We start from the raw sequence: 20000 nt of genomic DNA on the forward strand, positions 1-20000 counted from the left end.
AAGCTCCGCTGTTTGTTATTTTGAAATGCATGAATTGACCTTTGACCTTTCGCATATCCGTATGATCGGAATGGGCAATTACTTTTAAATCGTACTAAAAAGAGAATGCACTGTAACTATCACTTGATTGGGGTCCTTTAATGCATATCCCCTGTTAATATGCTGAGCCTTTATTGGCGGGATTTCCAATGATGTACAGCCAACGCATTCCAATATCAGCTCTCTTAAGCTGAAATTATATATACAGTATATGTGTATATATATATATATATATATATATATATATATATATATATATATATATATATATATATATATATATATATATATATATATATATATTTATATAGCCCTCTAGTCTTAGTATTTTTATTTTATTTAAGGTTAAAGTTAACCATAGTCGTGCTTCTGGCAACGATATAAGATAGGTCACCACCGGGCCGTGGTTAAAGTTTCATGGGCCGCGGCTCATGCAGCATTACATCGAAACCACCAAAAGATAGATCTAGTTCCGGTGGCCTTGATTGTACGCTGTACAGAAAACTCGATTGCGCATATACATATACATAAGCACAACTTTAAAGAAAACCCTAATTTCTATAGTAAGTTTACCTTTCAAATTGTTCGAAGTTTTTCCACTATTAGAGCCCGACATCCCTTTGCGAACCCTTCATCCATACTTCGTTCTCGAACATTTAAAATAAGTAAATTCTCCATTAGCGGCAAGGATTTCCTATGTTTAACCTTTCAAAGGACCAGGTGTAATATATCTCAAGGGATTAGACGAGATTTAGACTTTTTAACAATGATACATGGGACACTTTTGTAGACCACCTTTCAGGACTCAACAATGCAGTGTTATGTAAAAACCCGTCAACACGGCTTAATACAATATAGTTCTGAACTCTATTTAACGATTCCATTTGAAAGCTTTTCAGCTGGAATCTATCATCTTTAAGAAATGTATAAAACAAATGAAAACGTTCGTTTGTTGTGATCATTGCAAACGAACGTTTTTATAGAGTCTCAGATGTCACGTGGCGTAATTTAAAGGTTTCGAGAAACTGACTGTAGCTTTACGTAACTTAATATAACTTGTATGGTTTGGGTTTTTTATACCATGATTTTTTATTTCACTGTTCTTTTTCCAGCCTTTTTTTTCCAGCCATTAGCATCGAATAACGGATGCCCTGGTTGTAGTACTTTTAAACTTTAGTTTAGAGTATTTACATACATCGGCTATTGTGACGCTGATAATATGATTATTGGATATGTCTGAAATAATCTCAGCTCTCGAGTGGAAAGATAAGTACCCTTTGAAAAAGTAACAAATGTTAAGAAGAAAAGGTAACAAATGTTAGGAACGGATTACATGAATGTAAAAAACAAAACAAAAAAAATCATAGTTCACGGACAACGTACTAACTAGACTCAATGAACCACAAGTTGTGTCCCAGAAACGATCTATGGAAAGAGTACTATTAATCTGAAAACCAGGTCATGCAAATTGTAAAAAAAAATAAACATGCCAGATATGGAGCTCATTTGCGGGAGTCTGTGTGTGTGTGTGTGTGAGAGAGAGAGAGAGAGAGAGAGAGAGAGAGATCTGTTTAAAAACGATGGTTTGCAGTCCTTGGGCCTAAACCCCCTTTAAACCCAGAACCTTAGAGAGAGTCTCGCGGGACATTGCAGGCAGATATAAGTAGTTTCTATTGTTAGTGAGAAAGAATCCTGTTGTAAACATCATAAAAATATGTCATATAGAATATATATGTGTATGTCTGTACGAGAGAGAGAGAGAGAGAGAGAGAGATTAAATCTAGAACATTAGAGGCTGTTCAAGTCTCGCAGGACAATTCAGACAAGCGTAAGTAATTTTTACAGCGGAAGACAAAAAGATTTCTGCTGTACCAGCCACCATTGCAGTAAACGGTTAACATTACTGGTGTCTGGGGTAACATCAAATAGAAATAAAATCCTTGAATAGCGGGTAAAATATCAGTGTACATTCCCATTTTCCATCTTTTTCTTTATCTTAACACATTGGTATTTTTCTTTTCGTTTATCATTTTCATCCTCAGGAGTTGAAAAGCTTAAATCGTCCAGTCGTCCTTGTTACAGGTGTTTGTCTTCCGACAGCATCCCCTTCTATTAACCATCCTTTTTAATACTGAATTATTGCATTTTTCTAAACCTTTAGCGTTCCATTTAGTTCCTCATTGGACTGATGGGTACCGTTCTCTGCTGGCCCCGCGTTCGATTCTCCGGCCGGCCAATGAAGAATTAGAGGAATTTATCCCTGGTGATAGAAATTCATTTCTCGCTATAATGTGGTTCGGATTCCACAATAATCTGTAGGTCCCGTTGCTAGATAACCAATTGGTTCTTAGCCACGTAAAATAAATCTAATCCTTCGGGCCAGCCCTAGGAGAGCTGTTAATCAGCTCAGTGGTCTGGTTAAACTAAGGTATACTTTTTTTTCCTTGTCATCAATTCTTCTTTCTCATTTTTCTTTCTCATTTCACATGTCTTTGGTTAGTAAGAGATGCTTCATTCTAAAGAATTAAGACGTAGGGTTTCTGAAATATGAATTTTTTAGTGGACAGAATTATTTCCTAGACGTTTGTCTAAGAGATGGTTTACTCAGTAGCCGTTATTGAATAAAAAGAATCCCTGTCTCTTATATAACATCTTTCAATTCAAATTCGAATTCACACATGAAAAAGAGGATATCTCCAGTAAACTATAGATATAAGTCAGAATTAATATCACTTGAGGGTAAAGTTTCATTTTGAGTCAATTCTTCGGTGGACTGAACCTCTCCTTTTTCAGCGAAATCTAAAAAAAAATCTTTATACTTATTTCATTTTCCGCAGTTTTCATGACTTGTATGGTAGCGACTACTGTCATATTTTCGAGCCTTAAAAATCCATCGGTAATGTATAAGAGCGACTATTGTCATATTTTCCAGCCTTAAAAATCCATCGTTAATGTATGAGAGACACTACTGTCATATTTTCTAGCCTTAGAAATCCATCGTTAATGTATGAAAGAGACTGCTGTCATATTTTCGAGCATTAAAAACCCATCGTTAATGTATGAGAACGACTACTGTCATATTTTCGAGCCTTAAAACCCATCGTTAATGTATGAGAACGACTACTGTCATATTTTCGAGCCTTAAAAACCCATCCTTAATGTATGAGAACGACTGCTGTCATATTTTCGAGTCTTAAAAACTCCATCGTTGATGTATGAGAGCGGCTACTGTCTTAATTTCGATCTTTAAAAATCCACCGTTAATGTATGAGAGAGACTACTGTCAAGTTTTCGAGCTTTAAAAATCCATCGTTCCGAGAAGAGACTCAGAATATGACAGAAATGTTTTGACGTAGGTGTTTCCTGGCCGCAGAGGCGAGACATTGCTTCATGAGATATTTCATACGATATTGTTCGAGTTCCTTTTCGACTGCGCATCTTTTCTCCCACTGCATTTGCTGTTACCTTTTGGGGAAGGACCTCTCCCAGTTTTCGAATTTTCTCGGCAACTGTGGTCGGCTTTTGTCCAATAAACGATGCGTCCGAATGCAAGTAAAGACGAAGTGGAACGAGAAATGGCAAAGTATCTTAAAGAATTTCATAAAAGTTATAAGATTTATTTTCCCTTAAAAAATCAGTTATGGCATGAGTATAAACATACATTAAAAAATTAGTGAAGGTTTCATTAATACATTATTCACAAAATTATATGTTTTTTGTTATATTACCTGCCATTTTCATTGTCGCAGGGCACTGAATTTGTAAGTAAACTTTAAACCAAATTTGTAGCCTTAACGGTAAAAGGACCGTTGACTTTGATCTCTAGGTGTATCAAGAAATATATAAATATATATATATATATATATATATATATATATATATATATATATATATATATATATATATATGTGTGTGTGTGTGTGTGTGTGTGTGTGTGTGTGTGTGTGTGTGTGTGTGTAATTCATTTTTAGAGCTGTCATCGTCACATAATAATTACTGAGACTGATGGCAGCGTAATTCATTTTATAGATGTCTGCCTTTGAAAGTAAAAATCCTATGCGCGTATTTGTGCTGATACGTGCATGAACACTCATGCCTATATATATATATATATATATATATATATATATATATATATATATATATATATATATATATATATCCATTATATATAATGAGAGACTGGGCGTAGGTCTTGACCGTTTTCTGCTCTTATTTCCAAGTCAGTGGCATGTGAAACTGTTCAGGACTTACACCGCTCTCTCATTTTTTTTATTTTTTTATTTTTGCCTGTGGCGGTGTGTGTTAAACGAAGCATCGTGTTAAAAGTGATTATGTTAAAGTGATTATATATATATATATATATATATATATATATATATATATATATATATATATATATATATATACACACACACACACACACACACACACACACACACACACACACATTCTTTACATTTTCTGCTTGGAGCACATCAAAGATCGTTTCCTCACATCAGAAATATTAAGAGCCAGGTTGAGAGTAAGAGGTCATTTTTTTTGTTTTCTAGTCTTCATAAGCCTCCTTGTGACCCATTTTCATCTTATCCCACCTTTCACGGAATCCTGACGTCTCATTTACTCGACGCAACCCGCCGCCCCCCAATAGATGCTGAGACAAGTAAGGAAACTGGGTCATGCCCCTATCATAGGGTAACAGAGGACGGTTGGTGACAAAGGGCTCGGATTTAAAAAGGAGCTCGAACAGTTTTGGATAAAATATTTTTGTTAGAAGTTTTTCGTTTATCAGCCAAGTATGGATTTGGCCTTAAATCGTTCTGTCAGTTCCCTCTGGTTATTCTTTTGGAGACGACGGATCTTTTCATTCTGAAACAGAACCTAGTTTTCCCGAGGAGTTAGTCTAGACACGAAAGAAAGAAAATATTAACAATTTTAGCGTTTGCTTTGAGAATGTAAGTGGATAGAATCAATCTGGAATCTTTGTCTTTCATTGTATCATGATGTACCATTTTTTATAGGAAGAAAAGTATTGTATCAAATTATTAAAAAAGGTAATTTTCGATGTAATGGCTGATCAGTAAATACTGGCCGTCGACAGAGGCGTTTTATGCAAATTTCATAACTTTCTTAATATTAAAAAATAGTTTTTTTTAATCCATTATAACCCACTGTCACCTAGCAATAGAAAGTTACAATTTCGAGGTCGTAGGTCTTATTCTTTCATAACCAATAATCGTTCCTCCTCTGATGTTCTAACAATGGAAAAGAGGCAACGTTGTGATGGGAGGAAGCACGTCAGGAGAATTAGAGAAGAAACAAAATAAAAATCAATGAAAAGCGTACAGAATTAAGCATGACACAGGGAGTAGATTTCCAATACCAAAAGCGCTATGCGGTGATGCTGTAAAGGACATGAACGGAATTAAAAAGAAGAGGAAGAAGTCAACCTGCAATATGCAAAGATGATGGTGATAGGAATGTGTTACATTAATAGTCCGTGTTTTCAGACTGAAATTCCCATCTTCTACAAAATTGAACTGTTTATTGCACTATTTATCTTGAACGCTAGTATGGCAGGTTTTTTCCTTCCAACCCTGAAATCTTCTGAGTTAAAAAAAAAAAAAAGAGTGAGAATGAAGGTTGCATAGTATAAAGATTGCCACCCTCTCTCTCTCTCTTCACGTCTTTTCTCACCCACTTTTATATAGGTCTTTTTCAGGATTTCAATTCTATCCGAAATAGAACCATTATACGTGTTGTATATCATCGTCTAGTGGAATGTTTTACTTTTTAGTTTTCTGAAAAGAAAACTATTGTGCCGGCTGTGTCTGTCTGTCCGCGCTTTTTTCTGTCCGTCCTCAGACCTTAAAAGCTGCTGAGGCTAGAGGGCTGCAAATTGGTATGTTGATCATCCACCCTCCGATCATCAAACATACCAAATTGCAGCCCTCTAGCCTCAGTAGGCTTTATTTTATTTAAGGTGAAACTTATCCACAATCGTGCGTCTGGCCGTGGTTAAAGTTTCATGGGCCGCTGTCATACATCATTATCCTGAGACTACCGAAAGATAGATCTGTTTTCGGTGGCCTTGATCATACGATGTACGGAAAGCTCGACTGCACTGAAGAAACTTCGACGCATTTTTTACTTGTTTATTTTTACGTCAGACATTATATGACTGCAGTACATGCTTATCCACATACTTCCTAAGAAAATTTAAAATGAAATTAAAACTGACTTTATAACCATACAATTCAATAATATACATATAAATTCTGTGGGATAATAATTAAATTGAACACTCTTACCAGTATATTACTTTTGGGACTGAAAATACTGGAAATACTGAACATTTGTGGAAGCAAAAAAATCCAAGGGAATAATTAAAGAAAATGTATGTCGATAAAGCTATAAAGCATTCGTTATCTCAGGTGAGATTGCGTCCAATGTAGACATTTTTAGACATTCAACCATTTATACTGATATGCGCACGTAATATCACAATATTCCTAATTTTTTTTTAAATAATTTATTTTATGAGATAAGATAAGATTTGTCATAGCAACTACACGGTCGGGACTCTGTCCCAATTCTTACTTTATTGACGGGGAACTGGGAATGACGTACTGTCGAAGAATTCCAGGAGAAAAATGTCACAGGAAGAGTCTGCTCTCCCAGATTCCCATGAGATATATCGAACCGGAATTTTGAAAAGTGAAAGAACTCCGTAACGTAAAGGAGGTGGGTTGGATTTTGGGGTGAGGGGTGGATGTTTTGAGAAGTTCACCAGATTCTAAAATGAATGAGGAAGGTCGGTGGGGAATGGATTAGGAAGTATTCATGTAGGATTATAGGTAACTAAAGAGAAGATAATCTCTTGAAACGTTCAGGAGAGAGGATTTTCCCACCAGTTGTCGAATATCTTTTTAAGAGACAGTTTTTTTTTTACTTGTAAACAAAAAGTGGCAATTTCTCTAAATTACAGAGAGAAACTGTGTGTTATTGCTCTATTTGTTTTAGTGTAGATAGAAATTCTTTCCGAGGTATTAATCGGTTACAACTAAAAGACGGACGAAGAGGAAATGAATAAGAGAAAGTTTCGTGAGCCTGAAGGAATTCCAAGGAATTTCTTGACAAGTTTAGTTGGAAGACCAAATTATGTTTTCTTTCTTTGAAAGCCCTGAAAGTTTTGCTGTTACCGATGGTTTTCAGAACCACGAGTCTGATATGTTTATTTTATTAAATATTAAAGAAAATTGGAGCTTGGAATTCATTTTGGCAGAGAAGTAAAGAAGTAAGGAAGAAAAGCCACAGTACACACAAGGCAATCTTTTGATGCAAATTAACAATAACGGCTTAAACAAACATATGTGTTATCATTCCTATAACTCCCCTATCTGTCATGTTTGACACAAACTCAAGACATTCGAAGTCTGGTTGTTAATCATATAAAAATTGATTGATACTCTGGATATATCAGTTTCACTGTAAACAATTTCTCTTGTTCTCCCAGTTTATAATATTGTGCCTGTTTTTTGAGTCAGTTCTTATCCTGTGTCTGTTACAAACTTCAGTGATCCAGGTAGGGGTTTGGTGAGAAACATGTAATCCAGTTAGAAGTTTGTTGAGAAACATGTAATCCAGTGAGAAGTTTGTTGAGAAACATGTACCGTAATCCAGTTAGAAGTTTGTTAAGAAACTTGTAATCCAGTTAGAAGTTTGTTGAGAAACATGTAATCCAGTTAGAAGTTTGTTGAGAAACATGTAATCCAGTTAGAAGTTTGTTGAGAAACATGTAATCCAGTTAGAAGATTGTTGAGAAACATGTAATCCAGTTAGAAGTTTGTTGAGAAACATGCAATCCAGTTAGAAGTTTGTTAAGACACGTGTAATCCAGTTAGAAGTTTGAGAAACATGTAATCCAGTTAGAAGTTTGTTGAGAAACATGCAATCCAGTTAGAAGTTTGTTAAGACACTTGTAATCCAGTTAGAAGTTTGAGAAACATGTAATCCAGTGAGAAGTTTGTTGAGAAACGTAATCTAGTTAGAAGTTTGTTGAGAAACGTGTAATTCAGTTAGAAGTTTGTTGAGAAACGTGTAATCCAGTTAGAAGTTTGTTAAGAAACATGTAATCCAATTAGAAGTTTGTTGAGAAACATGTAATCCAGTTAGAAGTTTGTTGAGAAACATGTAATCCAGTTAGAAGTTTGAGAAACATGTAGTCCAGTTAGAAGTTTGTTAAGACACGTGTAATCCAGTTAAAAGTTTGTTGAGGAACATGTAATCCAGTTAGAAGTTTGTTAAGACACATGTAATCCAGTTAGAAGTTTGTTGAGAAACATGTAATCCAGTTAGAAGTTTGTTGAGAAACATGTAATCCAGTTAGAAGTTTGAGAAACATGTAATCCAGTTAGAAGTTTGAGAAACATGTAATTCAGTTAGAAGTTTGTTAAGACACGTGTAATCCAGTTAGAAGATTGTTGAGAAACGTGTAATCCAGTTAAAAGATTGTTGAGAAACATTTCATCCAGTTAGAAGTTTGTTGAGAAACATGTCATCCAGTTAGAAGTTTCATTTCTCTTATTTTTTTTATTAAATCCTTCATATTTTATTCTTGAGGAGTTATTCTGGACAAGTTTCTCCATAACCTCGAGGATTTCCTCCACTTGTGCAATATCTAGAAACTGAGGTCGACTTCTCTCGAGGGCTTACAAGACCTCCCCGCTTTTAATAAATTCAACGTGGAGTTGTTAGATAGTCAGTCGCTTTCGGAACTGTTCCAACGGGATTTAGGAAGCCTCATATCTTCATGTACCGACTTCTTTTTGTAGCTGTTGTGTAGCACGGTTTCATGTTTAAGGAATTAAATAGTCAAACGGCTTTGCGGTTTGCATTTCATAACGATTCAATTTTGAAATGGCATTCCGTAAGATTCTATGTATTTTCTGAAAGCAGGAATAAAATGTTCAACTTGAACTCTGTGATCGGAGAAAGCAAAGGATTACATGCAAGAGAAAACGAAAATAATATGCAGTTTTTATGGGCCTTTTTATCTTCATATATATAATATGTGTGTGTATATATATATATATATATATATATATATATATATATATATATATATATATATATACACATATATATATAGCATATGTGTGTGTATATATATATATATATATATATATATATGTGTGTGTGTGTGTGTGTGTGTGTGTGTGTGTGTGAAAAAAAAGGCCCATAAAAACTGCATATTATATTCGTTTTTTCTTGTATGTAATCCTTTGCTTTCTCCGATTACAGTGTTCAAGTTGAAAATTTTATTCCTGGTAAGGATACATTTTTTAAACATACTTTAAGAAAATAGACGTGTTGTTTTCAGTAATAAGTAAAATTGCAGTCCCGCTGATCGACAGCATGTGCATATCTTATATCCTAAATTAACTAGAACATAGAAATCTAAGTTTTATTTTCGATAAACCAAGCATTAAAAGTAAAATAGACAGAAAATGATTAACGGGTTTTTATCCGATCTGAAGCTAAACGCAGTTAGTGGTATCGTAAGGAATGCCTTTTCAAAACTGAATCGTTATGAAATACAAACCGCAAAGCCGTTTGACTATTTAATTCCATAAACATGAACATACAGTGTATATATATATATATATATATTAACTTTATCACATACACAATTGTTCTGTGCATTAGTAGAATTACTAAAAGGACCTCATTCAAACTGGATGGTATCTAATGGAGTTTTTATTCAAAAAGTTTCAAGCTTTCTTGGACAAACAGTCCACATTATCAAGTATCCGTACAATGAGCAAACGCATAGTCCGGCTGTATTTATATCTGTGTGCTGGGTACTTTTAATCCTATAATCGCCTAGCTCTTCCTGTGTGACCTCCACCCTCTCTTGACCTTGGTCTTTCTCTGATCCCTGGTTCCAGATGTCCGTTTTCCGTGCGTTCTGTTGCGTTTTTCTTCGTTTCCTTGCTACTGTGGAGTATACGATTTTTCTTGATATGCTGTCTTCAAAGCCGTTTCCGGTGTTCCCTGCCATCGTGTTGTTGGCGCATTATGAAGGCGTTCTCTATCTAGATGTTTTGTTGGTGTTCCTGTATATATATATATATATATATATATATATATATATATATATATATATATATATATATATATATATATATATATATATATATATATATATATATATATATATATATATATATATATATATTATATAATATATGTATGTATACTTTATTTGAAATCTCTGGAAATGAAAAATATCTCACACATGAGTTTTGGAAAACTGCCAACCAGCATAATTTCAAGAATTTTGTTTATTACTGAGCAATATCTTTCCTTGGGAAATTAGGTAAAAATAATTTTATATATGGAGGTGCAGTGAAGTACTGCAGGAAATGAAAATGCACATCAGATCAGGTAGCCACAAGTATATTGAGCTTACGAACATACATAATTAATTTCATTAAAGATTTATGTACATATCGTGATACTGGTAAAAGTTATTAAAATGAAAAAGATTCTGTTCTTTTTTGTCAGCAGAACAACATTTTCGTGCGTTTCTTAAACGATTTTCCTTCACATGGAACTTAATTAGTGCTTTTGTTTTAAAGCTTCTTCTTGCCTGCTGGTACATAGTCCAAAAAAAGCTTGATTTTTGAATGAGCTAAATGGGTTACAGTGGCTTGGTGCCTTGCCAAAAATGTTTTTCATTCATTTTTTAGCGCAATGATAATAGTCTGGAATAATGCAGCTCTCTCTCTCTCTCTCTCTCTCTCTCTCTCTCTCTCTCTCTCTCTCTCTCTCTCTCTCTTCCAGTAGTATCTTGATGGTCTTTTTCAAACTATTGCTCTCGTTCTGCTAGAGAAAATTAAAAAGGCTACAGATTAATACATTCCAGAAAATCCTTCACTACTGAGAATATCAATACCTCCGGTGTTGCATTAATTCAAACTTTCTAGCAGATATGAATATGAGGCACAAAATTAATCTTCTTATGCAAAGCTACTCCCAAGCTTTGAAGGGAATATTAAGCTGAAAGACCAGGCTTAACAGAAAATATGAGCGCTAATGAGGAGATAGCGAATAGGGTTTAGCTTCGCGAGCCTGGGGTTCTAGCGTTAAATAAATAGGATTGAGTTTTAAGCTTTCGTTTTTAGTTCCCTTTAAAAGAAAACTATTGTGCCGGCTTTGTCTGTCCGTCCGCACTTTTCCTGTCCGCCGTCAGATATTAAAAACTACTGAGGCTAGAGGGCTGCAAATTGACTGTTTATCATCCACTCCCCAATCATCAGACATACCAAATTGCAGCCCTCTAGCCATGGTAATTCTTCTTTTATTTAAGGTTAAAGTTAGCCATAATCGTGCTTCTGGCAACGATATAGGATAGGCCACCACCGGCACGTGGTTAAAGTTTCACGGGCCGCGGCTCATACAGCATTATACCGAGACCACAGAAAGATAGATCCATTGTCGGTGGCCTTGATCCTACTACGTACAGAAAACTCGATTGCGCTGAAGAAACTTCGGCGCATTTTTTACTTGTTTATTTTTGTACAAGGTTAGCGGAATCAAGATTATTAGCAAGAGCCCTACTATTCATAATTCATTATCCCTTTCACCTAGCCCCAAGTTAAGAAGAACTCCTAATACAGCTTTGACACGCTAAATAAATTTTTCATGTACCTTGGTGCTTCTTAGAAAAAAGTAAGAAGCTTTCCCGAGAATTTTCATTAGCAAAAGTACTTGTAATATGGTTGACATTTTATTTCTATACTTAACGTCAATTACGCTGAGTCCCATAAAGGAAATTCTGACTTTTTTATGACTGTGTCGTGATTCATTTGCAACTCCATAATTAGACGGTTACTTATATCAAGATGTTTTAGGTTCTGTTTGCTTGTTTCTCTCTCTCTCTCTCTCTCTCTCTCTCTCTCTCTCTCTCTCTCTGGTTGTTAAATTGATCACATGAAAACCTAGTTGCGGATTTTAATGAAACTGTGATATCATTCAATCGAAGATCCTTTCATTCAGTGTAGGGATCGTAAATTCGATATATACATTACTATTAATTTTCACTTTTAAAGAAACTATGTTAATTTCTTGTATATCCACGTCAGTTCATCATTTGGAAAGAATCACCCGAAAATGTTTCTTGTAATTCTGAATTTTATTGTTATTATATTATCTCGCTTGAATTATTATTATTATTATTATTATTATTATTATTATTATTATTATTATTATTATTATTATTATTATTATTATTATTATTATTGTCTATCAGTCATCCTATTCGACTGGGTGGTTTTTATAGTGACGGGTTCCTGGTTGCATCCTGCCTCCTTAGGAGTCCATCGCTTTTCTCATTATGTGCGCTGTTTCTGATAGCACACTTTTCTGCATGAGTCCTGGAGCTACAGTACTTCGGTATCTTATTTTTCCAGATTCCTTTTCAGGGATCTTGGGATCGTGCCTAGTGTTCTTATTATTATTATTATTATTATTATTATTATTATTATTATTATTATTATTATTATTATTATTATTATTATTAATAATGTCGCTCACAGTAAATCCAGACTGGTGGTTTATAGCTGGGGGTTGCGGATATTATTATTATTACTGTTATTATAATTATTATTATTATTATTATTGTCTGTCACAGCCCATCTAGACAGGTGGATTATAATATGAGGTTCCACGTTGCATCCTACTTCCTTATGAAACCCATGCTTCCTTAACTAAATGTGCTGTTAATAGCTCTACCCTCCTCTGTACGAGTCGTGGAGCTACTTCGGTTTCCAGGTTAATCAGGTATCTCTTCTTGAATTTCGGTATTGTGCCCAGTGTTCGGATGACTATGGGCACTACCTCCACTGGTATATCCCATAGGATCCTCAGTACCATCCACAGGGCTTTGCACTTTTCCATTTCTCTCTCACTTTTCCTTGGTTTTGTCTATCAGAGTCAGGTCTGGTCGGCGTGCTTGTTTCACCTCATATGCCTTGGTAGTGTATTCCCAAATGCATTCTGCCTGTTCGTTTTCTACCATTCCCTCGGGGTGGTGTCTGTATCACCAGTTGCTGAATTCTGTCTGATATTTTTTGCACAGACTACAGTGGAGGGTTTTTGTCTCTGTGTTAGTGCCGAGCTTTCGCTTCCAGCGTATTTTACGGTGGCTTCTTTTACATTGCATTTTCTACACTTGCAAGAGATATGGGCTCCGTCTATTGCTTTTTTGCGTGTATTATTATTATTATTATTATTATTATTATTATTATTATTATTATTATTATTATTATTATTATTAGCTCAGTGGTCTGGTTAAACTAAGATATACTTGAAATGTGTACATATTTACATGTAAAGCTTTGGGAAGGTTTACAGCTGCTAAATACCCTTTGGAGCAGTAAATAAATCCCATACTTAACAGTTATTTTTTTACGGAAAGTTTCAGAAACTGTTCTGTAATCCATGGAGTCAGTAGCTTGTATATTTATTTATTATTTTTTTTTGTTCGTAGCTAACGGTAAAAATCGTACCTGATATCACTGAAGCTTTTATCTTACCTCAGATTTGAATTGTAATCTCTGGAGATGAGTGAGCAGTATAAAATGCCTTCGATATCGGTTGCAGATATTTTCCGCAAGCTCCAAGAAACGTACTAAAAGTTATTTTGTATTTTATCGGGGGCGGTGTAATTAATATCAACCCTTTTCTCATTTCATAATTGACTTCTTATTTTATTTTTACATATTTTAGTATATTTCTTGACTCTGGCTAATTTGCAAAAATTATTGGAAATCCTACGTTCAAGAAAAGTCATCGTTGTTCTACCAAAAGGAACATAATGGACTTTTTCTTTCGTTTTTAGAATAATACAGATATTGTCTTCGATTTATAAAATTTGTATGCTGGTTGTCAAAGTCATAAAGTGTTTTGAAGACCATTTGCGTTTATGAAGAAGTGGTTTCTCTTATTATTAAACTTTTTTCAGTGTTCTGTGTCCTAGTGTCTATAGCCTCCTGATTATTGTTACTGGAATACTGGCAATGACATATCAAGATACGATTCACCTATACTGAAATCTTATGTAGAAACATGCATCCTGTACAAGGTGTCGATGTCTTTTATAATGAACACAAGAAAAGGAAACAAAAAGCTCTGGAGGAAAGATATAAAAAATTTACAGGAGTTTAGACCACAGACCACGTATCTGCAATGTATCGCTAAGAGAGAGAGAGAGAGAGAGAGAGAGAGAGAGAGAGAGAGAGAGAGAGAGAGAGAGAAGGGGGTTGGGGGTTGGGGATAATCAGAATGGCATCCAGGTCTCATGTCGACATCTCTGAATCAGGAACTTCTGAGACTGTGATATTCTCACGACAGTGCAGAATAATAGAGGCAGTGTTTCCGGCTGAAGCAATATCGTGTTTTACCAGCCTCCGAGATGAATTGATAAATAAACGGGTTAAAGTGTTGCGACAACTACACGGGTTAAGGTGTGGGTGTCTCCATGCAATATCTGTGAACAGGGAGGCTCTCTGACGAAGGAGCCTGTTGTTGATAAATGACTAATTTCCTCCTGCCTGTTGAGTCATCTGCCTTTCCTTCTTCGCTTGTCCCCCGTAGGGGCGTTAGTGCCGTCAGTGCACCTCATGCAGTGCACTGTAGGCATTACTTAAGGTTCTTTGCAGCGTGCCTTCGGCCCCTAACTGTAACTCCCTTCGTTCCTTTTACTGTGTCTCCTTTCATATTCTCTTTCTTCCACCTTACTTTCCACCCTCTCTTAACAATTGATTCATTGTGCAACTGCGAGGTTTTCCTCCTGTTACACCTTCCAAACCTTTTACTGTCAATTTATGTTTCAGCAATGAATTACCAGTGCTTGGCCTTTGGCCTAAATTCTATATTCAGTTCAATTCAATTCATTCTTCGCTTATCTCTCCAGTTTCAACATTTTCCCTTTAACCTTTTCCTTCTTTACTCCCTCCGAGGTTTTCTCACTTCCCACCATTACATTGAAATATTTAACTTGTAAACATTTTTCGATATGGTCGTGAACGTTTTCTTCAACATTTACCAAAACCCTTTCCTCTTCTCTTCTATTTCTGTTTCCTGTGAATGGATGAAAGGTGGTTACTTCTGAGGAATCATATACGTAATCTCGATAATGCCGGTTTCAATATTGATCAGATACTTCCTCTCGCCGTATTATTGTAAGGTGTTGGTTTTTCGCATGAAAACTGCTGTTGATTTAACATCTACAATTCAGTTAAGTTTTTCAGTCCTATTTTCTTCCAATTACTAACAGCTACGAAGATATTAATGACATGAAAATATGTAACCTTTGTGAAAATGATTAATCAGTATTGACAACTTGAACCAAATAATGTCATTCTATCATCAGTCAGTACCTACCATGTGTCTTGCTCTGGCACATATCTGTAGAGGTAACCACTTAGATAACTTGTACCGTAAGATTCGTTTGCATCTGCTGAACTTCTACTGCAAATCTCTCTATAGGACGTTTTCCTAAAATCTACTTATTTAACTGTAGGTGGAAACCGAAGTCTGCAGTACAAAAACATTTACTTGATTAATATACACACAAAATAAGTGAAATTGTAATCATACATACAAATTTCCGTGCCAATATTTTTAAGTGCTTAGCTCAAGTTCAAAGTAAAATTACATATTCAGATCACGTTGTCTTCCTGGATTGTGGTCCCTCATATATATTTTGTGTTTGCTCACCCGATGCTTGGAATTACATTTTCATAAACGTGATAATCTGAACCCTTTACGTTTCTAATTTGTGTCATCTGAACGAACTTAGGGTCCCTATAAATACAGGAGTTAATGACAGAATTTCAGGTAAGAGTCCCTTATTGATGGAAACTTTCGTAGGCAGCTACGTATTACGCAGAATTTGTAATCATGTAAAGAATAGCAGTAGACTGGCTAAATCTCGCATGCTTTTTAAGCGAAGTTTGTGTATATGCGTTATACAGGAAGAGACCGTCTGAATAAGGTAGAGAGAGAATATGTTAAACGAGAGTGATCAAGATTATGAAAAACAAAATACTTTTAGATAAAAATCCGTGGAATGACATTAAGCCACTGTGAATCATTAATGTCCAATCACACGAAGAATCCGTTTCCCCGGATTCAAACTGGTTTAAATAAAGGATACTTATCGAAAGCCAAGGTCAAAAGACACGCACACACACATTATATATATATATATATATATATATATATATATATATATATATATATATATATATATATATATATATATATATATATATATATATATATATATATATATATATATATATATATATATATATATATATATATATATATGTATATACATAAATATATTATATATATACATATATATATATATATATATATACATATATATATATATATATATATATATATATATATATAATATATAATACATACATACATATATATATATATATATATATATATATATATATATATATATATATATATATATATATATATATATACACATTATGTAATAATACGTCATAACATAATATTTCAGACATTATATCATACATCTGTTTTTTTTTTTCTAGTCATTTGCTATACTAACGTTACACTTCACTGTACCCTTGTTCTTATTGTCATCTCTCCTTATTTACACTGCAATTTGTCTTCATGATTCTGAATTAGTGCTTCCCGTCGACGTCATAAATCCGACATGGAATGGTGTTACTTTATTGCAGAGAGAACTTTATTTGCTCTTTAATCTGGTAAAATCCTTCTACCGTATGGCACTTCGGACCTAAGGAAAGGTAATAAATATTGAGCTGAGAAGATTATGTAAATGACTTGATTTCCTGTTTCACATTCACGGCCAACACTCCGGAACGCTAAAATAATAATCCTTAAATAATTTCTTCATGAAGACTAATTTTCAGTCCATATTTATATAAAGGTACGAATCATCTTTTCCAGTGTACATACATATATATATATATATATATATATATATATATATATATATATATATATATATGTGTGTGTGTGTGTGTGTGTGTGTGTGTGTTTATATATATATACATGTTTATATATATACATACATACATACATACATACATACATACATACATACATACATACATACATACATACATACATACACACTAATAACAGTCATTCTCATATTAAAGTGCTTGTCACAGAGAATAATATAATAATTTTGCTCAAACAATTTTCCACAAATAGTACCTCAAGAATGAACCTTTGCCAGGAAAACTTTCATATAATCAATAGCTTCAGATTCTTGAGCGATAAAGGTTAGTGTGTGATCTATGATCGACTCCGAGGGCCATGGGAGTGATAAATACCACACCGATATTGTTGTCCTTGAAATACTGCACTCTAAAATAGAGCCAAGGTAATGATTGAGAACACCTTTGGGATAGGCGATATGGACTATAGGCCATGAACTTTGTTATACCTGTAGAACTGACTGATTAGCTTATTCAACTAGAGCCACAACGGGAGAAGGATTTTACTCTCTCTCTCTCTCTCTCTCTCTCTCTCTCTCTCTCTCTCTCTCTCTCTCTCTCTCTCTCTCTCTCTCTATATATATATATATATATATATATATATATATATATATATATATATATATATATATATATATATATATATATATATATATATATATATATATATATATATATATATATATATATATATATATATATATATATATATATATATATATATATATATATATATATATATATGTGTTACATGTGTGTGTGTGTTTGTGTTGTGTGCGTTTGTGTCAGTCAGTAAGATTAATTTCTTGACCAGCACTTCATAAATTCAGAAAGCATGGTTCCTGATAAAACCGTTCTGTGAAGGTAAAACGAATGGATTTTTCTTGACTCAGTTTTCATTCAGTGGTCTGTCATTGTTTTCATACCTCAACGTGATTGTCATACGGAATACAGGTTTTATTTTCACCTTCAAATCATTTGCGTGATAGGAATGCCATTGAATTCGATTATCCCTGGACGACTCTTAATCACCCGCATATACCAGTTGTTTTCTGCATTTACCCTCCTAGCATAATTAAAACTTTAATTTACGCGTATTCTACGTTTTTTATTTGTTTTTCATTACAGGTCTGTTCCCTTCTTGTTTACCCATACCGCCAAAGTGACTAAGATACCGACCCAAGATATTTTCATTCTGCATATTTATATGTGACCAGTAGCGGGGCATCAAAAAGAGACGATGGTGAGTCTAAGCATAGTTTCTAAACTTTAGGTTTTAAGTTTTCATTAAAATTATACAAATATCCCTCCTATCAAACTTCCCTTTTTCTCGTACTGGAAATTTTCCCTTTGCTATGGACGACCCACTGCCTTGAATGATCAATGACTTGTTATCGCAAAGTAAGTGGAATGTGGCATGCCAGCTCCGTAGATTTATCTAAAGTTTCCGAATTTCGTTCTTGGGAATTTTTTCTTGTTTATATTCCTTGCTGGCTGTCTCCAGCTCGCAGGACTCGCCGCTATGTATTCTTTATCTCATATGCCTCAGAAATATTTTAATTTTGCGTATTAAACTCTTCATTCCCTCATAAATATCGATATTCTATTCACATCATTATCATCACTTCCAGGCCGCTAGACTAGAAGCCAGAAACCATGCCAGGCCGACTAAAGCCAAAACAGCAACAGCTACTTTGTATCCCTTGCTCGAAAAATCTCTGCGCTTCCCAATTATATTATAGTTTATACTTTTCGATAGCTGTTTCCTTCGAAAATTTACGAGTTTCTTCTCTTTTGGAGCATGACATTACGCCTTTTTTAAACCCCACAAGGGTACGTCGGTCTTGAGCTTCAGTTTAGGATGGTCCGTTACGGCCCGTGAGCTCAGCCATGACTCTCATTTCAAGGTTTCAGATTCGCTGTCCCTTTGGGGGATATGCAAGGATTAGGCATTCGATGAATTTACAACAAAACTCTTGATTGGTCTTTTATCGTATTTAGAACGCGGGTAAATATATTAAAATCCACAAACTGCAGTTTAGGACAGCTCAGTGCGATGTACATTTTCACTAACAATGTTGTACAACTGCACTTAATGTACCTGTAATAACCAGGTCAACATTTACAACGGTGTTTTTGTTCCTTTTACTCTTCAATTCAGTGTTCTGTATCTTTTTTTTTTTATTATTTACACTGTTTTAACCTCTTGATATTGATAGCATGGTTTAAACTCTTAATTCGATATAGAATATACATTATATACCCATTTCTCAATAGTCATAATTGGCTTGCTGTTATAGAAAGTATACTAACGACTTATAAACCTGCCATTCGTGGAAGGATGCTATGTAGAAAATGTGCCACGGAGACCATAGCACAAGATAAAAGTGGCGAGAAGTAAAATTCACAAAATATAAATTAAGTGTAAAGTAACATCACCCGTTATATCCCACAAAGGAAAGAGAATATATGATACCGCATCTTAATGATATAAATCATAGAAAACTAACCAAATTTAATTAAGTCAGCGATAAAGAAAGTTGGTGTCGGGGGTGGGGGATATGACTAGCAGCACCCAGGGCCACTGAAGCCCCTTGGCTCTTGCATGATGATGCAGAAGAATGGACGCAGTTTTTTACCAGTTGAGGGGAAAGAAACCTGCTGTACCAGCCTCCAAGATGGATTCTGCAATAAGCGTTTTAAAGTCTTGGCTTCTGATGCAATATCAAGGGACTTGAAAATCCGGAGAGAGAAGGGGTTCGGTATTAGTAAAGCTCTTCTTCTCCTTGGTTTTTATTCCTGTTTGTTGTGTCTGTCTTTTACTTTTCATTCTTTTGCGTTCGTCTCTTTATTCCCAAAGATCATTTCTTAGTC

The 20000-nt window shown here is 34.6% G+C and overlaps 1 long non-coding RNA gene across 1 annotated transcript in view; it reads left to right on the forward strand.

The window, feature by feature from the left end:
* LOC136853904 (uncharacterized) overlaps positions 1-20000 on the forward strand; it is a 608104-nt gene that overhangs the window by 215282 nt on the left and 372822 nt on the right. The window contains exon 4 of the long non-coding RNA XR_010857570.1: positions 18255-18369. This is a non-coding gene — a long non-coding RNA (uncharacterized lncRNA). The remainder of the gene's footprint in view (positions 1-18254; positions 18370-20000) is intronic.

The sequence above is a fragment of the Macrobrachium rosenbergii genome, chromosome 28 (assembly GCF_040412425.1).
Source record: "Macrobrachium rosenbergii isolate ZJJX-2024 chromosome 28, ASM4041242v1, whole genome shotgun sequence".
NCBI lineage: Eukaryota > Metazoa > Arthropoda > Malacostraca > Decapoda > Palaemonidae > Macrobrachium > Macrobrachium rosenbergii.